This window comes from Triticum aestivum, chromosome 6B, assembly GCF_018294505.1.
Source record: "Triticum aestivum cultivar Chinese Spring chromosome 6B, IWGSC CS RefSeq v2.1, whole genome shotgun sequence".
NCBI lineage: Eukaryota > Viridiplantae > Streptophyta > Magnoliopsida > Poales > Poaceae > Triticum > Triticum aestivum.
In genome coordinates this window covers 207,390,223-207,405,576 of record NC_057810.1, presented here as the reverse complement: position 1 = coordinate 207,405,576, position 15,354 = coordinate 207,390,223, and the positions used below count along the sequence as shown (strand labels likewise).

Sequence of the window (15,354 nt, the reverse complement as noted above, 5' to 3'; positions counted from 1 at the left end):
TTGCATGGCTTCTAGCCATTTGTTGGAATCTGGGTCCGCCATCGCTTCTTCATAGTTCGAAGGTTCACCGTTATCTAACAACATGATTTCCAGGACAGGGTTGCCATACCATTTTGGTGTGGAACGTGTCCTTGTGGACCTACGAAGTTCAGTAGTAACTTGATCCGAAGTACCTTGATCATCATCATTAACTTCCTCTCCAGTCGGTGTAGGCACCATGGGAACATATTCCTGAGCTGTGCTACTTACCTGTTCAAGAGGTAGTACTTCATCAAGTTCCACCTTCCTCCCACTTACTTCTTTCGAGAGAAACTCTTTCTCCAAAAAGGACTCGTTCTTGGCAACGAAGATCTTGCCTTTGGATCTGAGGTAGAAGGTATACCAAATTGTTTCCTTAGGGTATCCTATGAAGACGCATTTTTCCGACTTGGGTTCGAGCTTTTCAGGTTGAAGTTTCTTGACATAAGCATCGCATCCCCAAACTTTTAGAAACGACAACTTAGGTTTCTTTCCAAACCATAATTCATATGGTGTTGTATCAACGGATTTAGACGGTGACCAATTTAAAGTGAATGTAGCTGTCTCTAAAGCATATCCCCAAAATGATAATGGTAAATCGGTAAGAGACATCATAGACCGTACCATATCCAATAGAGTGCGATTATGACGTACGGACACACCGCTACACTGAGGTGTTCCAGGCGGCATGAGTTGTGAAATGATTCCACATTTCCTTAAGTGCGTACCGAACTCGTGACTTAAATATTCTCCCCCGCGATCTGATCGTAAGAACTTTATTTTTCTATCACATTGATTTTCTACCTCATTTTGAAATTCCTTGAACTTTTCAAAGGTCTCAGACTTGTGTTTCATTAAGTAGACATACCCATATCTACTTAAGTCATCAGTGAGGGTGAGAACGTAACGATAGCCACCGCGAGCCTCAACGCTCATTGGACCGCATACATCAGTATGTATAATTTCCCATAAGTTGGTTGCTCGCTCCATTGTTCCGGAGAACGGAGTCTTGGTCATTTTGCCCATGAGGCATGGTTCGCACATGTCAAATGATTCGAAATCAAGAGACTCCAAAAGTCCATCTGCATGGAGCTTCTTCATGCGTTTGACACCAATGTGACCAAGGCGGCAGTGCCACAGATATGTGGGACTATCATTATCAATCTTACATCTTTTTGTATTCAACATCACGTTCGAGATTCATTAAGAATAAACCATTGACCAGCGGGGCATGACCATAAAACATATCTCTCATATAAATAGAACAACCGTTATTCTCGGATTTAAATGAGTAGCCATATCATATTAAATGAGATCCAGATACAATGTTCATGCTCAAAGCTAGCACTAAATAACAATTATTGAGGTTTAAAACTAATCCCGTAGGTAAATGTAGAGGTAGCGTGTCGACGGCGATCACATCGACCTTGGAACCATTCCCGACGCGCATCATCACCTCGTCCTTCGCCAGTCTCCGCTTATTCCGCAGCTCCTGTTTTGAGTTACAAATATGAGCAACCTCACCGGTATCAAATACCCAGGAGCTACTACGAGTACTGGTAAGGTACACATCAATTACATGTATATCACATATACCTTTGGTGTTGCCAGCCTTCTTGTCCTCTAAGTACTTGGGGCAGTTCCACTTCCAGTGTCCGCTTCCCTTGCAATAAGAGCACTCAGTCTCAGGTTTGGGTCCATGCTTTGGCTTCTTCCCGGCAACTGGCTTACCGGGCGCGGCAACTGGCTTACCGGGCGCGGCAACTCCGTTGTCGTCCTTCTTGAAGTTCTTCTTACCCTTGCCTTTCTTGAAACTAGTGGTTTTATTGACCATCAACACTTGATGTTCCTTTTTGATTTCTACTTCCGCTGATTTCAGCATTGAAAATACCTCAGGAATAGTTTTCACCATCCCCTGCATATTGTAGTTCATCACAAAGCTCTTGTAGCTAGGTGGGAGTGACTGAAGGATTCTGTCAATGACCACGTCATCCGGGAGGTTAACTCCCAGCTGAGACAAGCGGTTGTGCAACCCAGACATTTTGAGTATGTGCTCACTGACAGAACTATTCTCCTCCATCTTACAACTGTAGAACTTGTCGGAGACTTCATATCTCTCGACCCGGGCATGAGCTTGGAAAACCATTTTCAGCTCTTGGAACATCTCATATACTCCGTGCTGCTCAAAACGCTTTTGGAGCCCCGGTTATAAGCTGTAAAGCATGCCGCACTGAACCAGGGAGTAATCATCACTACGCGACTGCCAGGCGTTCATAACGTCTTGAGTTGCTGGGAAAACGGGTGCTTCATATAGCGGTGCATCTAGGACATCTGCTCTTTTGGCATCTATGAGGATGATCCTCAAGTTTCGGACCCAGTCCGTATAGTTGCTGCCATCGTCTTTCAGCTTGGTTTTCTCTAGGAACGCGTTGAAGTTGAGGGCAACATTAGCGTGGGCCATTTGATCTACAAGACATATTGCAAAAGTTTTAGACTAAGTTCATGATAATTAAGTTCATCTAATCAAATTATTTAATGAACTCCCACTCAGATAGACATCCCTCTAGTCATCTAAGTGATCCATGATCGAAGTCAACTAGGCCGTGTCCGATCATCACGTGAGACGGACTAGTCACCATCGGTGAACATCTTCATGTTGATCGTATCTTCTATACGACTCATGTTCGACCTTTCGGTCTCTTGTGTTCCGAGGCCATGTCTGTACATGCTAGGCTCGTCAAGTCAACCTAAGTGTTTTTGCATGTGTAAATCTATCTTACACCCGTTGTATGTGAATGTTAGAATCTATCACACCCGATCATCACATGGTGCTTCGAAACAACGAACTTTAGCAATGGCGCACAGTTAGAGGGAACACTTTCTTGAAATTATTATGATGGATCATCTTATTTACTACCGTCGTTCTAAGCAAATAAGATGCAAAAACATGATAAACATCACATGCAATCAAATAGTGACATGATATGGCCAATATCATTTTGCTCCTTTTGATCTCCATCTTTGGGGCGCCATGATCATCATCGTCACCGGCATGACACCATGATCTCCATCATCGTGTCTTCATGAAGTTGTCACGCCAATCATTACTTCTACTACTATGGCTAACGGTTTAGCAATAAAGTAAAGTAATTACATGGCGTTATTCAATGACACGCAGGTCATACAATAATTAAGACAACTCCAATGGCTCCTGCCGGTTGTCATACTCATCGACATGCAAGTCGTGATTCCTATTACAAGAACATGATCAATCTCATACATCACATATATATCATTCATCACATCCTTTTTGTCCATATCACATCACAAGGCATATGCTGCAAAAACAAGTTAGACGTCCTCTAATTGTTGTTGCATGTTTTTACGTGGCTGCAATAGGGTTCTAGCAAGAACGTTTCTTACCTACGTCAAAACCATAACATGATATGCCAATTTCTATTTACCCTTCATAAGGACCCTTTTCATCGAATCCGATCCGACTAAGGTGGGAGAGACAGACACCCGCGAGCCACCTTACGCAACTAGTGCATGTCAGTCGGTGGAACCTGTCTCACGTAAGCGTACGTGTAAGGTCGGTCCGGGCCGCTTCATCCCATGATACCGCCGAAACAAGATAAGACTAGTAGTGGCAAGTAAATTGACAAAATCTACGCCCACAACAAAATTGTGTTCTACTTGTGCATAGAAACTATGCATAAACCTGGCTCTGATACCACTGTTGGGGATCATAGCAGAAATTTAAAATTTTCTACGCATCACCAAGATCAATCTATGGAGTCATCTAGCAACGAGAGAGAGGAGTGCGTCTACATACCCTTGTAGATCGCGAGCGTAAGCGTTCAAGAGAACGGGGTTGATGGAGTCGTACTCGTCGTGATCCAAATCACCGATGATCCTAGCGCCGAACGGACGGCACCTCCGCGTTCAACACATGTACAGAGCGGAGACATCTCCCATGCCTTGATCCAGCAAGGAGGAGGGAGAGGTTGAGGAAGATACCTCCAGCAGCAGCACGACGGCGTGGTGGTGATGGAGAGGCAGTACTCCGGCAGGGCTTCGCCAAGCTTCAGCGGAGGAGGAGAGGTGTTGGGGAGGGGAGGGGCTGCGCCTTGGAGGTGTGTATGCAGCCCTCCCCTCTCCCCTCTATTTATAGGGGGAGGAGGAAGGGGTCCGGCCCCCTCTAGATGAGATCTAGAGGGGGGGCAAGGGGGGGGACTTGCCCCCCAAGCAAGGGGGGCGCCCCCCTTAGGGTCCCCCCCCCCAACCCTAGGCGCATGGGCCCAAGGGGGATGCGCCCAGCCCTCTAAGGTCTGGTTCCCTTCCCTCTACGGCCCATGAGGCCCTCCGGGAGAGGTGGCCCCTCCCGGTGGACCCCCGGAACCCTTCCGGTGACCCCGGTACAATACTGGTATGCCCCTGAACTTTTCCGGTAACTGTATTACAACTTCCCATATATAAATCTTCACCTCCGGACCATTCCGGAACTCCTCGTGACGTCCGGGATCTCATCCGGGACTCTGAACAACATTCGGTAATCACATACAAGTCTTCCTAATAACCCTAGAGTCAACGAACCTTAAGTGTGTAGACCTACGGGTTCGGGAATCACGCAGACATGACCGAGACAGCTCTCCGACCAATAACCAACAGCGGGATCTAGATACCCATGTTGGCTCCCACATGTTCCATGATGATCTCATCGGATGAACCACGATGTCGAGGATTCAAGTAATCACGTATACAATTCCCTTTGTCACACGGTATGTTACTTGCCCGAGACTCGATCGTCGGTATCCCAATACCTCGTTCAATCTCGTTTCTGGCAAGTCACTTTACTCATTCCGTAATGCATGATCCCGTGGCCAACCACTTGGTCACATTGAGCTGATTATGATGATGCATTACCGAGTGGGCCCAGAGATACCTCTCCGTCATAGGGAGTGACAAATCCCAGTCTCGATCCATGTCAACCCAACAGACACTTTCGGAGATACCTGTAGTACACCTTTATAGCCACCCAGTTACGTTGTGACGTTTGGTACACCCAAAGCACTCCTACGGTATCCGGGAGTTACACGATCTCATGGTCTAAGGAAATGATACTTGACATTAGAAAAGCTCTAGCAAATGAACTACACGATCTTGTGCTATGCTTAGGATTGGGTCTTGTCCATCACATCATTCTCCCAATGATGTGATCCCGTTATCAATGACATTCAATGTCTATGGTCAGGAAACTGTAACCATCAATTGATCAACGAGCTAGCCAACTAGAGGCTCAACAGGGACATGTTGTGGTTGTTGGAAATATGCCCTAGAGGCAATAATAAATTAGTTATTATTATATTTCCTTGTTCATGATAATCGTTTATTATCCATGCTATAATTGTATTGAAAGGAAACTCAGATACATGTGTGGGTACATAGACAACACCATGTCCCTAGTAAGCCTCTAGTTGACTAGCTCGTTGATCAATAGATGGTTACGGTTTCCTGACCATGGACATTGGATGTCGTTGATAACGGGATCACATCATTAGGAGAATGATGTGATGGACAAGACCCAATCCTAAGCCTAGCACAAAGATCGTAGTTCGTATGCTAAAGCTTTTCTAAATGTCATGTATCATTTCCTTAGACCATGAGATTGTGCAACTCCCGGATACCGTAGGAATGCTTTGGGTGCACGAAACGTCACAATGTAACTGGGTGGCTATAAAGGTGCACTATGGGTGTCTCCGAAAGTGTCTGTTGGGTTGGCATGAATCGAGACTGGGATTTGTCACTCTGTGTAAACAGAGAGGTATCTCTGGGCCCACTCGGTAGGACATCATCATAATATGCACAATGTGACCAAGGGGTTGATCACGGGATGATGTGTTACGGAACGAGTAAAGAGACTTGCCGGTAACGAGATTGAACAAGGTATCGGCATATCGACGATCGAATCTTGGGCAAGTACAATACCGCTAGACAAAGGGAATTGTATACGAGATTGATCGAATCCTCGACATCGTGGTTCATCCGATGAGATCATCGTGGAACATGTGGGAGCCAACATGGGTATCCAGATCCCGCTGTTGGTTATTGACCGGAGAACGTCTCGGTCATGTCTGCATGGTTCCCGAACCCGTAGGGTCTACACACTTAAGGTTCGATGATGCTAGGGTTATAAAGGAAGTTTGTATGTGGTTACCGAATGTTGTTAGGAGTCCCGGATGAGATCCCAGACGTCACGAGGAGTTCCGGAATGGTCCGGAGGTAAAGATTTATATATGGGAAGTCCTATTTTGGTCACCGGAAAAGTTTCGGGTTTTATCGATAATGTATCGGGACCACCGGGAGGGTCCCGGGGGTCCACCAAGTGGAGCCACCATCCCCGAAGGGCAGCATGGGCCAAGTGTGGGAGGGGGCCAGCCCCAGGTGGGCTGGTGCGCCCCCCCCCCCCCCCCACAAGGGCCCAAGGCGCCTAGGGTTTGGGGAGGGGGCGCACTCACCTAACTTGGGGGGCAAGTTTCCCCTCTCCCCCTCTTGCCCCCCCCCCCCCCCAAGATGGGATCTTGGGCTGGCCGTCGCCCCTAGGGTGGAACCCTAGGTGGGGGCGCAGCCCCCCCTCTCCCCCTATATATAGTGGAGGCAAAGGGGCAGCCCAACACACGAAGTTCTTCTCCTGTTGGCGTAGCCCTACCTCTCTTTCTCCTCCTCTCCCGCGGTGCTTGGCGAAGCCCTGCAGGATTGCCATGCTCCTCCACCACCACCACGTCGTTGTGCTGCTGCTGGATGGAGTCTTCCCCAACCTCTCCCTCTCTCCTTGCTGGATCAAGGCATGGGAGACGTCACCGGGCTGTACGTGTGTTGAACGCGGAGGTGCCGTCCGTTCGGCACTAGGATCTCCGGTGATTTGGATCACGATGAGTACGACTCCTTCAACCCCGTTCTCTTGAATGCTTCCGCTTAGCGATCTACAAGGGTATGTAGATGCACTCTCCTTCCCCTCGTTGCTGGTTTCTCCATAGATAGATCTTGGTGACATGTAGGAAAATTTTGAATTTCTGCTACGTTCCCCAACAGTGGTTTCAGAGCCAGGTTTATTGCGTAGATTATTTGCACGAGTAGAACACAAAGTAGTTGTGGGCATTGATTTGTTCAATATGCTTACCGTTACTAGTCCAATCTTGTTTCGACGGTATTGTGGGATGAAGCGGCCCGGACCGACCTTACACGTACACTTACGTGAGACAGGTTCCACCGACTGACATGCACTTGGTGCATAAGGTGGCTAGCGGGTGCCAGTCTCTCCCACTTTAGTCGGAACGGATTCGATGAAAAGGGTCCTTATGAAGGATAAATAGCAATTGGCATATAACGTTGTGGTTTTGCGTAGGTAAGAAACGTTCTTGTTAGAAACCCAGAGCAGCCACGTAAAACATGCAAACAACAATTAGAAGACTTCTAACTTGTTTTTGCAGGGTATGCTATGTGATGTGATATGGCCAACAAGAATGTGATGAATGATATGTGATGTATGAGATTGATCATGTTCTTGTAATAGGAATCACTACTTGCATGTCGATGAGTATGACAACCGGCATGAGCCATAGGAGTTATCTTAATTTATTATATGACCTGCGTGTCATTGAACAAACGCCATGTAATTACTTTACTTTATTGCTAACCGGTAGCCATAGTAGTAGAAGTAATAAGTTGGCGAGACAACTTCATGGAGACACGATGATGGAGATCATGATGATGGAGATCATGGTGTCATGCCGGTGACGATGATGATCATGGAGCCCCGAAGATGGAGATCAAAAGGAGCAAAATGATATTGGTCATATCATGTCACTATTTGATTGCATGTGATGTTTATCATGTTTATACATCTTACTAGTTGACCCGTTGCGCGAAATGGCGCAGAGACCCGCTAAAGACATGTTGTCGATGAAAAGAGTTTAATTTTGCAAGGACATGTTTGATATTGGTAGTAGAAAACCCATGTGTTAAATCATGTTATATTGAAAACATTCGATGTGCATGATGAAAAGAAGTTCATGGTTTAGTTTGGGCAAGTACATATGGCAACAAATTTAATCTCCGTTAGCCAAGAAAAACGGTATTGTTTATAGTGAGATGTATACATATACACATTTTAATTTGGTAGCATAGAGTCCCATTTAAAAGAAAATCTATGTTTTACTTTGTTTGGTTGTGGGCAAGCACATATGGTAACAGTAATGAATTCTTGTGTCATGACTTATAAACTTTTTTAGACGGTAGAATAAAAGGCAATGCACATTATTGCAAGTAAGAAAATAGACCTGTTGTGCCAAATGGCTCAAGTTACTCATTTCAACAAGGAGTTTTTTGCATATAAAGACCTATATTGTCCTCCCATAATTTACATAGTACAATCTCACAGCAGGAGTGTAAATACATACTATGGTTGAACTATAATTTCATAACATAAAAATCAGCGAGTGTGATAGTAGTAGAATACATTGACTCTATATGGCAAGCAATTTTTGTTCACTACCACTATCCAGATGCCCAACTGGTCAGCGCTGGTGGTTCTAGTTCCACATGTAGTTCCCTTCTGCCATCTTCATGAGCATAGATCTTTTTCTTGTACTATGTTTTTGCAACAAATATACAAACCATGCAAGAAACATAACATTAGCTTGAAGACCATATGTAACATAACACCAGCTTCTCTGAACTCCTCCAGGCATCCAGTCTCCCATGTGTAAAGTAGTCACTTGGAAACAGTCTGGATGATTAAGCATGGAGCTTTAGAAACATAACCTAAAGAAGCATGTCAGCCATACATAGGTGAATTTACCAAATGTAGAGAATAAACATAATCATGCACATCTGTAACTTGTATATACACCGAAGAAAAGAACAACTCAATTATTTGACCGAAATTATACATTCTAATAAACCACAGGTATAATGCACTTTCAGATGTGATATAACATAATGAAGCATGTCAGCCATACATTGGTAAAGTTAACAAATGAAGAAAATTATCTGAATCTTACACATCTCTAACATATATACACACTGAGAAAAGACATGGTTCAGCTATGGGGCAGAAATTATTTATTTCTGATAACATACTTAGACGCGGTTCAGGCGATTTATACTCCTTTGTTGTCTTTTTTTTGGCATAACATACCTAGACTGAAGATCTTTCAGTTCCAGCGAAAACAGTTTCCCCTAGATGTATCAAGAGTATATGCAAGATACCTATGACCAGGAGATATTTGACAACTTCTAATGTGCACATAACCTGCATAAGTTACAAAAAACACCCACTGCTAAGTTTTTAGGCGCACGCAAATAAAATGTCCTCATTGCAAGAAATCAATGATAATAAGCAGATAAGCAATGTCCAAAATTAACTACAGGAAATATACTAATCAAACTATATTGAACTATACAGTTGAATCTCACATCGATATATTATGTATGAATATGGAGATCACATCAGACTACTTTATGTAGCAAAGCTCGTCTCAGATTCCTTTGTGATCTCATTCCAGTCAAGCAACACTTCTTCCTTCTTCTAGTCAAAAAGACAACTAAGGAAATATCATGCTAAACCACCAGAAGGCCTCAGCTTTCTGGACAAAACTGGGCACTCCATTCCGCTTGGAATGTGCTGGCAATATGACCTGGATACACAAAAATGAGTTATGTAAGACAAAGGCAATTGTACTTTGTTAAGCCCCAAAACACAAGTTGCTGTAAACCCCTTTTTTGTAATAGAAGAGAGGGGTCCAAGGAGCACCAATAAATAAGCAAGACATCTATTATTTGGGCCGGCGTGGGACCATTGAAGAAGAAGCCCAAAGGGGCACCATAAGCAACATCAAGAATCTTGTTCTACAAGCAAGAAACATTGCAGGGGAGTTGATTACACCATTTGTGGAAGATGGACATAGCCCTTTAGGTAATTTCGCTCAATCCTAACTTAAATCGGGAGTTATTTTAACTCAATCACTTTTTTTACAGGTATGTGTTTTAGTACACGGAGAAACAAGTTCTACAGTACGCCAAATAAACAGATTAAAGAATCATAGATGATGTGTTGTTTGAAATGAAGAGCACAACGAACACACCTGTCAAAGCTTTATTGGTAAGTTGAATTTACAGAATATGTGCACAAAATCAACCAGCCGGTCGTCTCTTCTAATGCACATAAAACAGATACAATATCCACTACCATGCCCTTTTTCAGGTAGGAGATTCATTTGAAAAAGGGAATCCTATGGAACAAAAACTGGATCATCGAACTTGATGATTTTCCCTTTGCCCTTTGCTGAAACAGTATCTTCGCAGACCAAATTTTGCCTAAAGCATACCTACAAAACGAGCTAAAATGGAAACAGACAGAAATCTGGAGAGCGATACTTCAGAACTTAAACATCAATCTAGAATGGAGCTGTGGTTGTTAAACTTGGATTGGAAGTTGTTACTTATTATGTGAATTGTGTCTCTACTTTCAGTTTCCACAATTGGCTGGCAACACACATAAACATAGGTCTCAATCGAAGTCTTTCAAGATTTAAATCAACTCCATTCATGCCAAATATTTTCCAATGTCGAACCTAACATATTATAAAAGGGCAACCTGGTGCATGTAGCTCCCGCTTGCGCAGGGTCCAGGGAAGGGTCCGACCACTTTGGGTCTATAGTACGCAGCCTTTCCCTACATTTAACATATTATGAGAGAAAAATAAATAAATTACATTGCGAAAGACTGAAAATACCTACTCAGGATTCATGTAATGAGTTTTTCCTTCTGTACACGGTTGATGTATTTATTAAGTTGAGACCCGCAAGCTGCATATGGCAACCAATAAGAACAGAGAAACTCTTGTAGGCACAGTCCTTACCATGTTCCCTTTCTTGCTCCAGCACACTTTTTTTTTCTTGAAATCCTGGTTGGAAAGTTAATTTGATAACATTGTTTTAACACAAGATTTGATACAATTTGTTAGTGGCAACACACATAAACATTCTGCTTGATGATGCATAGTCTAGTGACATGTGTATGTAAATCAAATTGACAACTCAAGATAGAGAGTGCTAATTTTGCTTGTTCTAAGCATATATATACAGGTATTTTATATCTGCTATAAGTTTAACAAAGCTGAACCAGCAGAGGAAAAACAGGGAATACATGCATATCAGGAAATGTAGATGAATAGATCACCAGAGCGTTGCTCGATTGATTCGATTTATCACCTCTGTACTCGGAGATGTGGAGTTCCTTGAATTCTTTTTCTCCACAAGGATTCCTCAATCACACGGATTGGTCAGTTCAATCTGCAAAGCAATTAAGTGAGGCCAACATAACCAAAATGGAGTATATAAGAGGTTTTGTAGTATAAGAATATCGAACGTTGTTCTTGATTAAAAGGCCAAAAGGATAAACAAATGGAATAAGTCTCGCTGGGTAATTTGGAACAACTGATTCAACTTCTATAATTTGACCCTGCTAACAAATGATTTATTGGATAATTTGGACTGCTGTACAAAATTTACGAGTGGAACTAATTGCTCAGTTTCTAATTTATTTACTTGGCACACCCACTGAATAAGGTGAGCTCATTCTCTTAAGCAAATAAAACAATGCTTGGGAAAATGCTTAGAAACAGTAGTAGCAAGTTAAAGATCAAGTTGGATGATGTAAGCGTGTTTTAATTCACTAAAGCTAGCCATGATGGCCTTTCCTAAAAAAAAGTTAAAGATCAAGTTGGACAGAGTAAGGTCTAAATGGCATCTCCCTTTTTATAGAAGGCAAAAGATTTTAATGGCCTCGTGATTGAGTAAGATGTGTAGATGGAGAAACCATGCGTATGAAGCTGCTCAATACAACTTAACTGAATTCACTAACTTTAAGTAACAATGAAGAAAGAAGAAAGCATTCATAAAATGCAGGTTCTCTCTTCTTTGAACATATTACATGACTCGGCATCTTCTTGTAGGAAAGAAAAAAAGCAAAGAGAGAAGCATCGAGGAATCAGTATAACAATTTTGAAATACAATAATTTCGAAATCTTGCGAAATCATAACAAAAAAATTAGGAGTTATGAACAATTAGAAATACATTATACTGAAGGTTGAGTAAAATATGTCTTTTGGATTGAGCAAATATATAGCTGCAGAAAGTTTGCAAATCAACACATAACAAGAATCTAAGGCTCTCTAGACTCCTTTTCCTTGCTAAATATGCACGGTTTCCATGGATTTTTTTTCAATATATTTGTTCTATAAACAAATGCTTGATTTCTTTCCTTTTTTTGAAGTAGGTCGCATGCCATCAACAGCCCAACACCGAACAACCAGAGCCCAGTCACAACAATCATGCACGCAGCAGCAAGCCAGCAAAAAAACATAACAGGTGCCCAGACACATACACATAACTAAGCCAGTAGTAACCAAACACACAACAAGAACTTGTAGCTAGAAAGCGAGCGCTACGACCAAGTATGTATGATGCTACCACCAAGCCAGCCACAACAATCATGCACGCAACGGCAAGCCAGTAAAAAAATACAATGGGTGCCCGGACACACACAATACTAAGTCGGCAAGCACACACACAACAAGAACCTGTAGCAATCAAGCACGGAGGATAGGAGGACAGCTGGGACCGGAACAAAATTACCTTGCTAGCGACGGGATGCCTAGGCGGAAGCGACTGGAGGCGGCGGCACTGGCGAGTCCAGGGAGCAGCTGCGCGAGCATGAGACATGCATTTCATTAGTTGGCAATGGAAGCATCCATCATATTCATACATACCTTCGTTTCTTTATGAGCACTCCACTTCTGTTCCTCACCCCGTTGACCTCCACCTCAATAACCTGGTCAATCAACAACACATGATCCATGGGGTGATGATAAACCTTATATAAATATATATATATCTGAAAATGGATGGGAGGCAGTGCGGAGTATTAGATCTCTGAACTCTGACGGGCCGATGAGCCAATGGAAGAAGGGGATGGTGAGGGCAGCATTGAACACGTAGACCCAGCGCCGGAAGGGATCATCCAGAGGAGCACCTCAAGGACGGCCTCCTGCTGCTGGGCCTACAAGCACCTCGCATACCACCTTCTTCTCCTCCTCGACGCCCAGCTCTTCTTCCTTCTGGCGAACTTCTGCATCTTGCGCGCGAACATCCCATCAAACCATGCTCGAGCGGCTCATCCCTGTACTCTGTCTTCTCCACCATTGGTCGAGACCTAATTTGTCCTAGCAAAAGAAATCGCATCACGAGCAAAAGAACAAATTTGCAACTAACAATTCAAATCGAGATTTATCCATTAGCTGTCCTAAAATATATAAATAGAAGGGTTTCTAATTGCCCACCTGAGCGTTTCGAGCTAATGCCGGAATCCATGGGTATAGCGCCAGCTGCAAGTGTAGTCGCCCACAGTGGCGAAGCGCCAGCTGCAAGTGTAGTCGCCCACAGTGGTGAAGGCAAGAGTTCAACGTTGTGATGTCAAATACTTATGCATGTGTGAAAACTGGTTTTTGCTTGATGTCTACTAATGCATGCCAATATGTTGTGTAGTCAGTTGCCTACACAGCTAACCCCTGGCACCGCCATTGGTCGCCCACCCGCTGAGGCCGTCGTCAGCACACGACCGCAAGAGCCGCCGTCCGCCGCACCACGAGGAAGAGGCAGAGTGTAGCCTCCCATACATAACCTCTGTGAGTTGTTTCCTTTTGAATTAAAAAGCATCTGAATGTACAAAGACCGAAACAACAGAATGAAGTGCAACTAAAATCCAAGGAAACATTCTGTGAAACTAATTTACTCCCTCTGCACTATATGTCTAATAAAGGCACATGAAAACCAATCCAATGATAATTCTAATATGCGTTTTTATGAAAATCAATTGATCTGCTCTGTACTGATTACTGATGTGAATTGTCAATTCTGAACTCGGGAATCCTATTGAAATTAAAAGAAGGGTAAAAGAAATTATCCAGTTCTTTTTAGTTTCTACCTACATGATCCATTGGAGAAGCCAATAACCGTGCAGGAACCAGTCACTTAAGAAGGAGATGAGACAAACAAAGAGAAAGTCTAACACACTCTATTTGTAAAGGAAGCAACAAAATGGTTGTCCTGGTAATTAAGGCAGTGAAGAAGAAGAGCTAACGAGGAAGAGGCGGAGTGCAGCCTCCCGTACAACGCGCCCGAGCCCCAGCCTCGTCGCAGGTCCCGATCCAGGAGTGGATCGAGCCGCCGCCAACCTCCAGGTCGCGTCCAGGTTGGGCCCATCCTCTCCAGCGCCGGCCGATGACCCTCTCTCCTGTCAGCCGCCGCACCTCCCTTTCCTCTTTCCTCTATCTTTCTCCCTCCTCTCCTTCCTTCTCTCTCTCCTCCTCATTTTGTCTCTCAGCTAGGGTTCGTGCGCGAGGAGGGGCGCAGGCCGACGCCTCGCCGGTGTAGGCCGACGCCGGCCGGTCACCCTCTCCCGTCCGCTGCCGGACCTCCCTCTCCTCTCCTCTCCCCTTTCTCTCCCTCTCATCTTCCTATCTCTCTCTCCTAGGGTTCGTGTGGGATGAGGGGACCGAAGTGTGCACGGCGTGCGGGACGAGGGGATTGGGTTGCGTTGGGTGCGGGCGCGGCGTCTGGATGGGACAAATTCTCTCTCACCCAGGCGCCGCTTACCCAGCCAATACAGACACGAGACGAGCCCATCAGTCATTGGGCAGAAAAATGAACTGTGAGGTAAAAATAATTTAACTGCAAGTGAAGATCCAATGGCTTAGGCGCGCCAGAAAGGCAGATCGGACGGCTGACGAAGCCCCAATCGGGGGAGCCTCCTGGAGGTGAGTTGGTTAGCTTCTATTTTGTTTTAAATTTGCTTAGAACGATGGTAGTAAATAAGATGATCCCTCATTAAAATTTTAAGAAAGTGTTCCCCCTAACTATGCACCGTTGCGAAAGTTCGTCGTTTCGAAGCACCACGTGATGATCGGGTGTGATAGATTCTAACATTCACATACAACAGGTGTAAGCCAGATTTACACACGCGAAACACTTAGGTTAACTTGACGAGCCTAGCATGTATAGACATGACCTCGGAACACAAGAGACCGAAAGGTCGAGCATGAGTCGTATGGAGGATACGATCAACATGAAGATGTTCACCGATGATGACTAGTCCGTCTCACGTGATGATCGGACACGGCCTAGTTGACTCGGATCATGTAATCACTTAGATGACTAGAGGGATGTCTATCTGAGTGGGAGTTCATTAGATGAACTTAATTATCCTAAACATA

At 44.2% G+C, this 15,354-nt stretch overlaps 1 long non-coding RNA gene across 21 annotated transcripts; it reads right to left on the bottom strand.

Moving 5' to 3' along the window:
• Positions 1–8,313: 8,313 nt before the first annotated feature.
• Positions 8,314–14,717, bottom strand: LOC123136593 (uncharacterized). 21 transcript variants are annotated; one of them, XR_006467117.1, is made up of 9 exons: positions 13,423–14,716; positions 12,853–13,305; positions 12,719–12,786; positions 11,293–11,373; positions 10,941–10,985; positions 10,676–10,753; positions 9,496–9,716; positions 9,218–9,331; positions 8,314–8,841 (listed from the first exon to the last, which is right to left on the bottom strand). It is a non-coding gene; the product is annotated as an uncharacterized lncRNA (long non-coding RNA). The 21 variants fall into 21 exon arrangements; XR_006467116.1 differs by having other exon boundaries at positions 9,496–10,753; positions 10,819–10,985; positions 13,423–14,717; XR_006467118.1 differs by having other exon boundaries at positions 9,496–10,985; positions 12,853–12,914; positions 13,022–13,305; positions 13,423–14,717.
• Positions 14,718–15,354: the final 637 nt, after the last annotated feature.